Here is an 11,698-nt window from a genome sequence, read left to right as displayed (position 1 = left end):
CCCGAAATCAAGGCCATTTCTCCTGGAGGAAGATGAAGAACAAATCAGGAAGGGGGGCGTCTGTACCTAACAAGCAGAGGCTTTCCCAGAAGTCCCTCGTAGACTGGTGCCTGTCCCTCAAGGGCCGGACTGTCACATGGCCACCCTAGGTGCCGGAGAGTCTGAGGTGGGATTATGGCTTCCTGTGCTCTGTGATAAGAGGAGAGAAGGGAAAGCTAGTTGGTTGGGTGTTGAGAGAGTCAACCACAACGTGTGTCCCAGGCAGGACTTCCGGGAATACTGAGATATAATAGAGAAATAGTAAAGATATAGAAATAGGCTTACTCAGAATGGATTTCTTGTAACACAAATACAACAGAGCCACAGGTTAGCTGGCACTCATCCAAAATTGCTTTCTTCTACTTTGATTCATTCTGAAGATCCATATCAAAAATGTTCACTCTTGGGGTGCCTGGGTGACTCAGTTGAGCATCCGACTCTTGGTTTCAGCTCAGGTCATGATTCCGCAGTCATGAGATAGAGCCCCACATCAGGCTCTGGGCTCAGCGGGAAGTCTGCTTAGGATTCTCTCTCTCCCCTCCCTTTGCCCCTCCCCCTCCTCAAATTTTCTCTCTCTCTCTCTCCCTCTCAAATAAATAAATCTTAAAAAATCTGTTCACTCTTTACAGTCCATAATCAAATAAACAATGTGTATATCAAATCATCACATTATCCACTTTAAATATCTTATAATTTTGTCGATTATACCTCATTTTTTAAAAAAATCCATGGAAGCATTAATGAAAGAAGAGATACAGAAGCAAAAATTGACAGCATGCCCCCAATACTCACCAAGAAAAATCTTCCCAATGGATTTTGCACATTCTTTCCATTGGTGTTCTATTTCTGCTGTACAGAAATGATCAAGTTATGTCAGCCATCAATATCTTGATTCCTCTAAGTCCCTTTGGTTCAAACCAAGCATCCTGGAGAAATGACTGCATTTCTCTAGCAGATCTGCCTCCAGGGAGAGAACACACTGGTCAACAGGAGTTTGGATGTCAGAACCATGATGCTCAGAGCTGTGATTCTCAGACTTTAACATTCAATGGAAGAGCTTAGTAAATCAGTTTACTGAGCCCTCCCGCAAGAATCCGGTTCAGTAAGTCGACAGCGAGGCCCCAGAATTTACATTTTTAACAAGTTCCCGGTTGATGATTGATGATGCTGGTCTGAGGACCATACTTTGAGAAACAATGCTTTCATCAAAAGGTACAGAAGAGAGGCACCTGGCTGGTTCAGTTGGTAGAGCATGTGACTCTTGATCTTGGGGTTATGAGTTCAAGCCCTACATTTGATACAGAGTATACTTCCAAAAAAAAAAAAGATATGGAAGATACATTTACAGGTGGTAGGATGCTGAGGAAGAGCACACCTAATATTGCGCCTGCGAAGGAAAAGGCACTGTAACCAGGGAAAGGGAGTGTAAAGATTTAGAAGAGCTACCATAGGGACTCACGAGCACTTGCACAGGGCTCATGCCCTAACCAGCGTCATTATGGAAGGTTTGCACTGAGTAGAGACCATAGGCTAGGACTGTGCTGAGGATCTTGTGTTCATGTAGCCCCCCTAAAACCCTGTGGATTAGGAATTTTTATTCTCTCCATTTTACAGGAGACAACACAAGCTCACGGGTCTACTAAGTGGAGAACCCAGGATTTCAATTCACAAAGTTTAAGGGCAGAGTTTATGGTAACAGCAACCAAGCTCGTCTGAGTCTAAATCATTAAACTGCTTTATTTTGAAATGAGTGTCATCCCAAGAAACCCACGTGACTTCTTTCTGTGGTCAACCCAGAGAATTTCTCATGGAGCATACTTTAGATTCTCTCGCCCCTCTGCTATTGATAGTATTGACGTGAAAGAGAGGGGTGTGAGAGAGGTAGCAGGACAGGACGGGGCACGGTGTGCCGGTTTCTGTGGAAGGGCCTCACGGTTTGGAGGGTTTGCCATAACAGGGCTGGCCCTTGGTCCTTCTTAGCAGCTTCTAAACCCTCATGTGTCTGACAGATCGAATGCCAACTCATTCATTTCCAGTCAAGGGGGATACATCCCTACAGGGGTGACCAGAAGACTTATATTCAATCTCCAGAGCACGTTCTTACAGCAATGGAAATACCTGGGACCCAAATCAGTCATCAGAATGCAAGTTGGTAAGCAGGGAATTAGACCAGAAGAAGTAAATGAAGGTGCTGATAGTCAGCCAGTAGGCCCTGCTGTGGTTGGTCAGGTGTTTCCAGCCAGCACGCGTTCTGATATCTATGTCCACACCATACTCGTTGTTAAATAGTTTTTGTGTTTAGTTCTCCTAGATAATAAAAGATAGAAAGCCATCAATCACAGCTACTCTAAAAGAATATTTAGTTGCGGAAGGTAAACTAGCAGTGAACAATGAAATGATGACTAATTATAAAGTAGAACATCTCATCGAAGAAATATATTAAGTATTCAGTATACTTTGACATTAGGAAGATATCTAAGGAATTTTCAAGTGAAATCGATTTTTTTTAATATTTATGTATTTGGCTAAGAAATCATCTTCAGTTTGCTGGAAAATTCAGTTCTATGCCAAAGTAAATTCCCACAGGATATTAATGAGCATGAGTACCAAGAAAACAAGAGACTAACTGTAAATCCCCTGGCACTGGGTCTCCTGGCTCTGCCTTCTTTGGGACTAAATAAGCAGTGTAGTAACATGAGTACTTACGTAAACGTAAAGAACGGCTACTATTTTCACAGACGTACAAGAGTCAAATGTCAGTCATAGGGCCACATATAAAGACAGATAATTTATTATTTTGGTGATTTAACTTTCCTCAAGATGTACATATATACTTGGCGTGTGTAGCTAAGAATTATGTTCACACATAAAGCCACACATTTTAAAGATGCTCAGAACCTCATTTTCCAGAGATACTCACACATAGCCCAAACGCTGCTTAATTATGTAAGAAACTGAAAAATGTTGCTAATGTCGCATTATCCACATTGACATGCCGAAATGCCGAAGTAGCTACCCGACTGGTTCTAGTCAGTTCCCAAAGCCTGGCATTGACCTAGGAGCTCCCCGTACCAGTCGTTGCTACAAAAGGAAACTATCATCTATGAAGTGGGCTATGGTCTTGTTACGCCATCTGCATAAGACACAGGTAGCATTACACACAGTGATCACTGAATTCAGTTCATGGAAACGTATTAAAAGATGAAAACTTTCAGGGTGCCTGAATGGATCAGTTGGTTGAGTGTCTGACTCTTGATTTTGGCTCAGGTCATGACCTCAGGGTCGTGAGATGGAGCCCTGAGTTGGGCTCTGCACTCAGCGGGGAGTCTGGGGGAGATTTTCCCTCTCCCTCTGTCCCTCCCCACCCCGCACGTGCGGCTTCTCTCTCTCTTAAAAAAAAAATAAATGAAAACTTTAAAAAGCTGACAAAATCAGCCTTATCAACACAGATCACAGGCAATTTTTTTTACTATTATACAGCAGAAAGTATTTCATACTCTATAAATGCATATGCTGTTCCTTTAGGACATAAAATAAGTAAAAGTACTTTTATTTATAGAATTTTCATAAGCATGATCAAGAACCATTTAAAAATGCCCTCAAAATAAACATTTTTCGGAGTGTGGAATTTTAAAATGTAAAGCTTTCAACTGTATGGTAGTTGAACAAAAAAATAAACTAAGCAAATTTGATTTTCCTTTTAAAAAACGAATAGGATGTTACCACACTCGAAGAAGCCATTTAGCTTATTAAAAAAACAAACACTTCACAAGTTTGGGGCGGAGGGGGGGGGCGGGGATTGGTAACCCGGTGTCTGGCGCCACCTACTGCACAGAGACAATAACTTGCTCCGAAACGTTTCTTCAGCTACAGTGTCAATTATTGTTTAATTTACATAAGAAATGAGGACTTATGTGAAAATGACTAGAAAGTAATCTGAAACGTAAAAATACATGTTGTGTTTAGAGTGGCACTTTATTCTTTTTGAACAGCCAATTTTTCTAAAAAAAATATGGGTTTTTTGTTTGTTTCAAGTTTTTATTTAAATTCCAATTAGTGAACATAATAGTGTAATATTAGTTTCAGGAGTAGAATTTAGTGACTCATCACTTACGTATAACACCCAGTGCTCATCACAAGCGCCCTCCTTAATGTCCATCACCCGCTTAGCCCATTCCCTGCCTGCTTCCCCTCTGGCAACGTTTCGTTTGTTCTCTATAGTTAAGAGTCTGTTTTATGGTTTGCTTCTCGTTTTTTCCCCCTTACATTCATCTGTTTTGTTTCTTAAATTCCACATATGAGTGAAATCATATGGTATTAGTCTTTCTCTGACTGACTTATTTCATTCTAGCTCCATCCATGTTCTTGCAAAAGGCAAGATTTTCGTTCCTTTTGATGGTTGAGTAATATTCCATTGAGTGTACATGTGTTTACATACACACATACACATATATATACACACCACACCTTCTTTATCCATTCATCAATTGATGGATATTTGGACTCTTTCCATAATTTAGGTATTGTTGATAACGCTGCTATAAACATCGGGGTGCATGTGCCCCTTCAAATCTGTATTTTTTTATCCTTTGGGTAAATATCTAGTAGTGCAATTGCTGGGTCGTAGGGTAGTTCTATTTTTAACTTTCTGAGGAACCTCCATACTGTTTTCCAGAGTGGCTACACCAATTTGCATTCCCACCAACAGCGCATGAGGGTTCCCTTTCTCTACATCTTCACCAACATCTGTGGTTTCCCATACCTAAGAAAATATGTTGATTTAAATATTTGCAAAATACAGAAATACAGAAACTTGAAAGATTTGGGCAAGATGGGAAAATGAATAGCACCAGGTTTAGGAATGACTCTCTAAGGTCACTTACCACAAGGAGATGGGCACTGTGGATTGCCACAGATCTGGTGCTGGGGACCAAAAGTCATCTGACCAGTCAAAATTAAAGACCTACTTTTTCTACTGTTCTTAATTAAAGCTGGTTATCTAGTCTAATAGAAATCAAGATCTCCTATGAATTAACATTATGGGGAATTTATTATAATAGGTTTACCACCTAGTGGTAACAGGAAGAACTCTGACAGTATTCTTCGAAATATCGAAGAAAAATAAATATGTAATGCACACAGTTCATCTTGGCTAGAAGTTTCCATGACCAACTGTGCTGGGGGGAGGATAAAGTTCCAGCATTCTGCTTGCACTCTGTAAACTACAACCTCGTGGGAGGCTAGGGACTGAAAAATGTCATGTGCAGGTATGTTTCTTGGTGGCCATTCTTATGAATACTCCTTTCCCACACTTTGTATACTAAGCCTCAAGAACGTGCCTTAGATATGTTTATAGGCATCTTTTCTTCCATAGAGCTTATGGAAGAAATTTTATATCTCTGTGTTTATTTCTTTGTTTCACACCTGTCTCCCAGAAGACCGACACTAGACTATCTCTACTGTGGTCCCCATTCTGTACTTAGTTGCCCCCATATGCCTGATACATTGGTACATGCACTCACAAACACTCAATAAACATTTTAATTAATTAATTAAAATGTAGACCTGGGGCCGAAGGTGAGGGATTGGGGGAGGGAGTGGGGAGGAAAACAAAAAGAGGACAATGAAATAAAAGAAGAAAGAAAAACCAAGAGGGCTATTCATTGACGCTCATACTAGAAGCAGAGACTGCTCAAGGCATTTGTGGACCTGAGCAATATTTGTTTAGAGCATGAACATCTATGTCATATATCCAACTGATGTTTGATAGAAAAACACAATGTTCCTTATTAAAAAAAAAGAGTCACCGCAAATGGCTGAAGGCTTAAACGGTAGCTCAGCTGTATGTCGGCCAAGGTTCCATCAGAGAAAAGGAACCAGGAGGAGCTATATGTAATAAGGGATTTAAAATAGTGATTTGACCAAACCAAACTGTGGGAGTTGGTTAAACCGGCCATCTAAGGCTTTTGCTTCTGGTGCTGGGGCCCAGAGTGAGTGGGGCAAGCCCTCAGGAAGGAAAAGTGGATGTGAGTGGGAGAGAGAAAGGAAACACTGGAAGCTGCTAGGCCATGAGATGGAGCACAGATGGACACGCTCAAACCCACCTCTCTCACTGCTCCCAACTTCAGTGAGGCAAGTGACCTACAGGCGAAGTGGGCACTCTTGTCCTGAAGCTGAGTGCTCCGCCCTAGCACAGGAGCTGGAGGGGATGCGGGCCTGGATCCTTCCCCATAAACCAGGTGAGCCGGCAGAGGAGCAAGACCATGCATGAGCAGGACAGCTGCTGACCTGCACCCACCCTCTGACCAGAAAACATTTGCTGCTGCTTCGCTTCCCCCTTCCAAGTCTCACATGTAAATCCCCCGTGGATGATGTTAACTCTGGAGGGAACTCTGCAGGAGAGGGAATTATGGAAATACTTGATAGTATTCACCTACCAGTTTTCTTTGTGTAAAGGTTTTCAACTACAAAATCAAATCTTCTTCGTAGAGATAAAGCCCAAGGTGGTTTATTTCTTCCTGCTTGAGCTTTATAGCTGGTGTCTTTCAAGGACAATGTCCATTTCATCTAACTAGTTGAATGCATTGGCTTAACGTTGTTTGCAACATTCCATTTTATCCTGTTAGTGCACATGGACCTGTAATGATGCCTTCTCTTTTCAGTCCTGGAATTGGCCCTTGCCACCTTGGATCCAATTACTCTCATTGCATTTAGGTTTCCCAGTTCAGTGACTGCAGTTCCCACTGTAAGTTGTGGCCTGCAGAAAACAGCAATTACAAAGTTCCTCAAGGATGTCAGCGCTCCTTTTGCAAATGTATTTCTCACAGTACTGGTGAAAGGTATGTATTCTGGACCCTCCCGTGTGGGTAAACAGGTCTGAAGTGACAAATCCACTCTAACATTCCAATCTCCCTTAGCCATGTAATGCATTTAATAGGCTTCTGGCACATGTAAGCCACCATTACATGCTAGTTATTAAGATTACTTCAGAATCATCATGTGTTCATTCTTGTAACCTTATACTGAAATTAATAAAAGTAGTCTTCTCCTGCAGATGTCATTGGCTTTAACTTGAAGTATGATTTCAGCACTTGAATATGTTTGACTTTGTAAAATTTGAACCAGATCAAAGAAGATGACTAGTGTCCAATGGAGTGAGTGGACTCCATTCAAGGCAAAGTCTTCACTGTGCTGCATTTGCTGGTATGAGATTCCTAGCATTCCCCCGGAGTATTCAATAGAGCCACCTGCAGTTAAAATAAAACACAGAGTGAAAAGGCAACTTGAGGAATGGGAGATGTTAGGATGGATATTATCAAAAAACCAATAACAGAAGACAAGTGCTGGTGAGAAATGGGACCCCTTGTATGCCCTTGGTTGAAATGCAAACTGGTGCGGCCACTATAGAAAACAGTTTGGAGCTCCCTCAAAAACTTAAAAAGTAGAAGTACTACATGATCCAAAGGAAAGGAAAACAGAATTCCGAAAAGATGTCTGCACTCCCATGAAAATCGTGACATTATTAACAGTAGCCAAGATAAGGAAACAACCTAAGCGTCCATCAACAGACAAATGGATAAAGAAGGTGTGGTATAGGTATATTTCATAATAATGAAATATTATTCAGCCACGAGAAAGAAGGAAGTCCTGCCATTTGTGACAAGATGGATGGGACTTGAAAGCATTATGCTAAGTGAAATAAGTCAGAGAGAGAGAGACAGGGGAGCATGAGTGTGGGAAGGTGGGGTACAATAAAGAATATATACAGGTTTTGTCCTTGGTTCCTGGCACAGAGCTTCAGAAATTCTTGGAATTTCCTCAGTAAAAAAAGAATGCCTTTGTTAGGCTAACAACGTGGCTTATGGTGGGCCCCTAGAGAGTTCCAGGATGGGGGTGGTCTACAGAAAGACCAAGCACATGACTGGAAGTTTGGGGCTTTTAACTGCCAGAAATCCAGGGTAGAGAGGGGGACTGGAGATTTGAGTTCCATTGTTTGGCCAGTGATTTAATCAATCGTGTCTATATAATATAACTCTGGACACTGGAGCTCAGTGGTGCTTCCGGTTGGTGAACGCATTCAGCTGGTTCATTGAATGCTGATAACACCAGGAGGGTGATGTGCTCTGACTCCATGGGCAGAGGGCAGAGAAGCCTTGTGTTTGAGACCTTCCCCAGACCTCACCCTGTGTATATCCTGCATAATAAAAATGTCATCTTAAGGATTAAAAAAAAATCAAACAAACTAGTTGTAGTGCATTTGTAATTTATGTAGAGTCAGCTTAGCTGGGATAACTGCTGATACAACGTAGTTGAATCTCAAAAACATTATACTGAGGAAAAGAAGGCAAACACAAAAGAGTACATACTGTGTGATTCTGTTTTTCTGAAAGCCTAGAAAAGACAAATCGAATCTATAGTGACAGGAAGCAGAGCAGTTGTTCCCTGGGCAAGGCATGGGGGGAGGGGTGCTAGGCTGGGGCACAGGAACTCTTTGACACGATGGAAATGTTCTGTGTTTTGATCTTGGTGGTAATCATAGGGATGTATAAATGTTTTAAAATCATTGAAATGCACCTTTTTAATGAACACATTTTATTGTGCATAAACTATACCACAATAGGGCTGATTTATTAAAAAACTGGGGCTTGAATGAGTCCAGGTTTTCCACTATTAGCTGTAGGATTTTTTTCACTTTGGGCTAACTTTGAAGAATTTTGAGTTCCGACTACTGAGGAATCATTTGCTGAAAACTGAAAAACAGCAGGTTCAAACAGTCCTAGAAAATGTAAGAACTGGGGGCACCTGGGTGGCTCAGTTCGTTGAGCATCTGCCTTTGGCTCAGGTCATGATCTCAGTGTCCTGGGATCGAGTCCCCACATCAGGCTCCCTGCTCAGCGGGGAGTCTGCTTCTCCCTCTCCCTCTGCTGCTCCCCCTGCTTGTGCTCTCTCTCTCTCCCTCTGTCAGATAAATGAATAAAATCTTTCTTTAAAAAATGTAAAAACTGTACCAAGAACAGGAGTGATAGTTCAGGTCTATAGGTGACACAAAATGATTAGTTCAAAGGGGCCTTAGGCTAATCACCAACGGTGGTCACTCACAATGGCCAAGTAGAAAGACCACACATTTTCAAGTTTTAATAGTAACATTAGTCCCTCATTGACCAAGAAACTGCTTATTTGCTTGATATCGTGACAACTCGCAGCCAGCATACTTAAGGCCATGGCTACCTTTTAATCCTTTTATTCTGTATCATTCTGCACCAAAAGAGGGAGGAGGAAGCTGACAGTGAGAAAAAGGGAAGACAAGAGAATAAAAAGTCAACACCCGCAGAAAATAGCACATTTTCTTCCTGCTCGGGTGGTTAGAATAACTTTTTATCATTGGCAAAAAGAAAAGCTACTGCATTTGTATTTCACACCTATAAATGTGCAAGGAACATGTGCTATAAAAAGCTCTTTCAGTGTTCTGGATCCTACAGGGCGTGTAGCTTTCGCTTCCTCTTTACTCAGAGGTTCATTAAGACTCAGAATAGAGGCCCAAATGAGCCATCGCAACAAAAGCAAAATGAAACCCCAGAAAACAATTTTTATAAAATGTGAATTTCCTCTGAGTGCAAGATATTTACCATCGTAAAGTGTGTTAGATTCATCTGCTATATCAGACTCTGTACAAGTGTAATTTCATTCTGAAAGAAAACGAGACATTTCCACACTCCTTAGAAAAAAAAGAATTTAAAATCATTGCAATAGACAATGGTCTATTTATACTTGAAAAGTCTTCATATGATGTGCAAGTACTCATGAGAAAGTTGAAAATGTGCTGTCAAGTGGTTGAAAGGAAAAACAGAGTGTCCAACTAATTTGTGACTTGTTAAGTTGGAAGAGTAAAGACTGTTTCTGAAAGTTGAAGGTAGTTCTCATAAAGATGAGGCATCGTTTTTCATGAATTTTATTTTTAGCAGCAGAGGATCAAAATGCCTTTTGCACATTATGGTGGAAGGAAGACCCAGAGTTTTCAAAATGTTAGAAGTCACAAGTCATCTCTACTGCGGTTTAATATGAAACACGAGCAGTGCCATCTCCTTATTGCCTAGTGTTCTTCCGGGAACAACAAAATGTGAACAAAGTCTGAGGCAGTGACAGTTTAAATGTCTACATTCTTCCCTGTTTTGATTGTTGCATCCTGAGTTTCTACATTTAGCCTTGTCCCCTGAGGCTTTACGTGATCTAAGTTCCCTTCTAAGTCTCCCCTCCACTCTGTCACACCCCACACAAGCCCTCTGAGCTCATTTCTTGTCTGGGACCTGCAGGATTAGTTGTGCCAACGGAGGCTCTCTCCCCAGGTCGCTCCTGAATGGAGTTCCATTCAGGGTGGAGTTCCTGAACAGATGGGGGCTAAAGAACGGGAACTAGAATGGCTGATTCCATACTTTTCTCCTCCAGCAGATGTGCTAGAGGTAAGAGACATAAACACATCTACTGAGCTCAAAATATGTCCTAGGTACAAGCCACCAGTCAGAGATGGATTTATGTGGACAGCTCCATTTGATAATTGCAAACACACATAAGGAGAGTTTAATCCTGTTAGTCATTCACATTTTAGGTTAACATCCAGTTCAGCTTAAAATGTAGTTTTGGGGGCACCTGGCTGGCTCAGTCAGTGGAGCATGAAGCTCTTGGTCTCAGGATCACAATTTCGAGCCTGCATTGGGTGTAGAGATTGCTTAAATAAATAAACTTTTTTAAAAAAGAGAGAAAAAAAGAAAAAATACTAAAATATAGTTTTGTTTGTGCTGATTTTGGCAACACTTATACTAAAATTGAAACGATACAGAGAAGATTAGCATGGCCCTGGGCAAGAATGACACACAAGTTCGTGTTCTATATTTTTATATGTATATATTTATTATGTCTTTTTAAAATACATTATATATAATATGGAATATTACTCAGCCATAAAAAAAGAATGAAATCTTGCCATTTGCAGTGACATGGATGGAGTTAGAGAGGATTATGCTAAGCAGAATAAATCAGAGAATGACAAATATAGGATTTCACTCATATGTGGAATTAAAGAAACAAATGAGCAAAGGAAGAAAGAGAGAGAGAGGCAAGCCAAGAAACAGACTTTTAACTCTAGAGAACAAACTGATGGTCACCAGAGGGGAGGTGGGTAGGGGATGGGGGAAATAGGTGACAGGGATTAAGGAGGGCACTTGTGACGAGCCCAAGGTGATGTATGGAAGTGTTGAATCACTATATCGTACCTGAAACTAATGTAACATTGTGTGTTAACTACACTGGAATTAAAAGAAAAACTTCAAAAGCCAAAATAAAGGTAGTTTTGTAAAGAAAAGATGAAGTCCATGGGAATCACTAGGCAGGTCTGAATGAACTTTCCACACAGTGGGATTCGGGGTAACTAATGAGGTGGCACAAGGAGACACTCAATAAATATTTCTGAATGAATAAATGAATGATTCAGAAAGGAAAACAGAGCTAAGAGACAAATGGCCTTATTTGCAAGTTCTTCTCAAGTTGGAGAAAGGGACGAAGATTAGGGAAGCTGCCTGTTAGACCGTGTTCATGGTTGAGAATACCCTGTGTAATAAAGATGTCCATTCTTCCCAAATTAGTCTATAAATTCAATAAAATTAAT

The 11,698-nt window shown here is 40.9% G+C and overlaps 1 pseudogene; it reads left to right on the top strand.

Annotated features, from left to right (window-relative positions):
- Positions 1-10,829: 10,829 nt before the first annotated feature.
- On the top strand, positions 10,830-10,930 carry LOC117796247 (annotated as a pseudogene).
- Positions 10,931-11,698: the final 768 nt, after the last annotated feature.

Source organism: Ailuropoda melanoleuca, chromosome 14 (genome assembly GCF_002007445.2).
Source record: "Ailuropoda melanoleuca isolate Jingjing chromosome 14, ASM200744v2, whole genome shotgun sequence".
Taxonomy (NCBI): Eukaryota; Metazoa; Chordata; class Mammalia; order Carnivora; family Ursidae; genus Ailuropoda; species Ailuropoda melanoleuca.
Note: the sequence above shows the minus strand (reverse complement) of the source record. Positions and strands in the feature narration are given on the sequence as shown.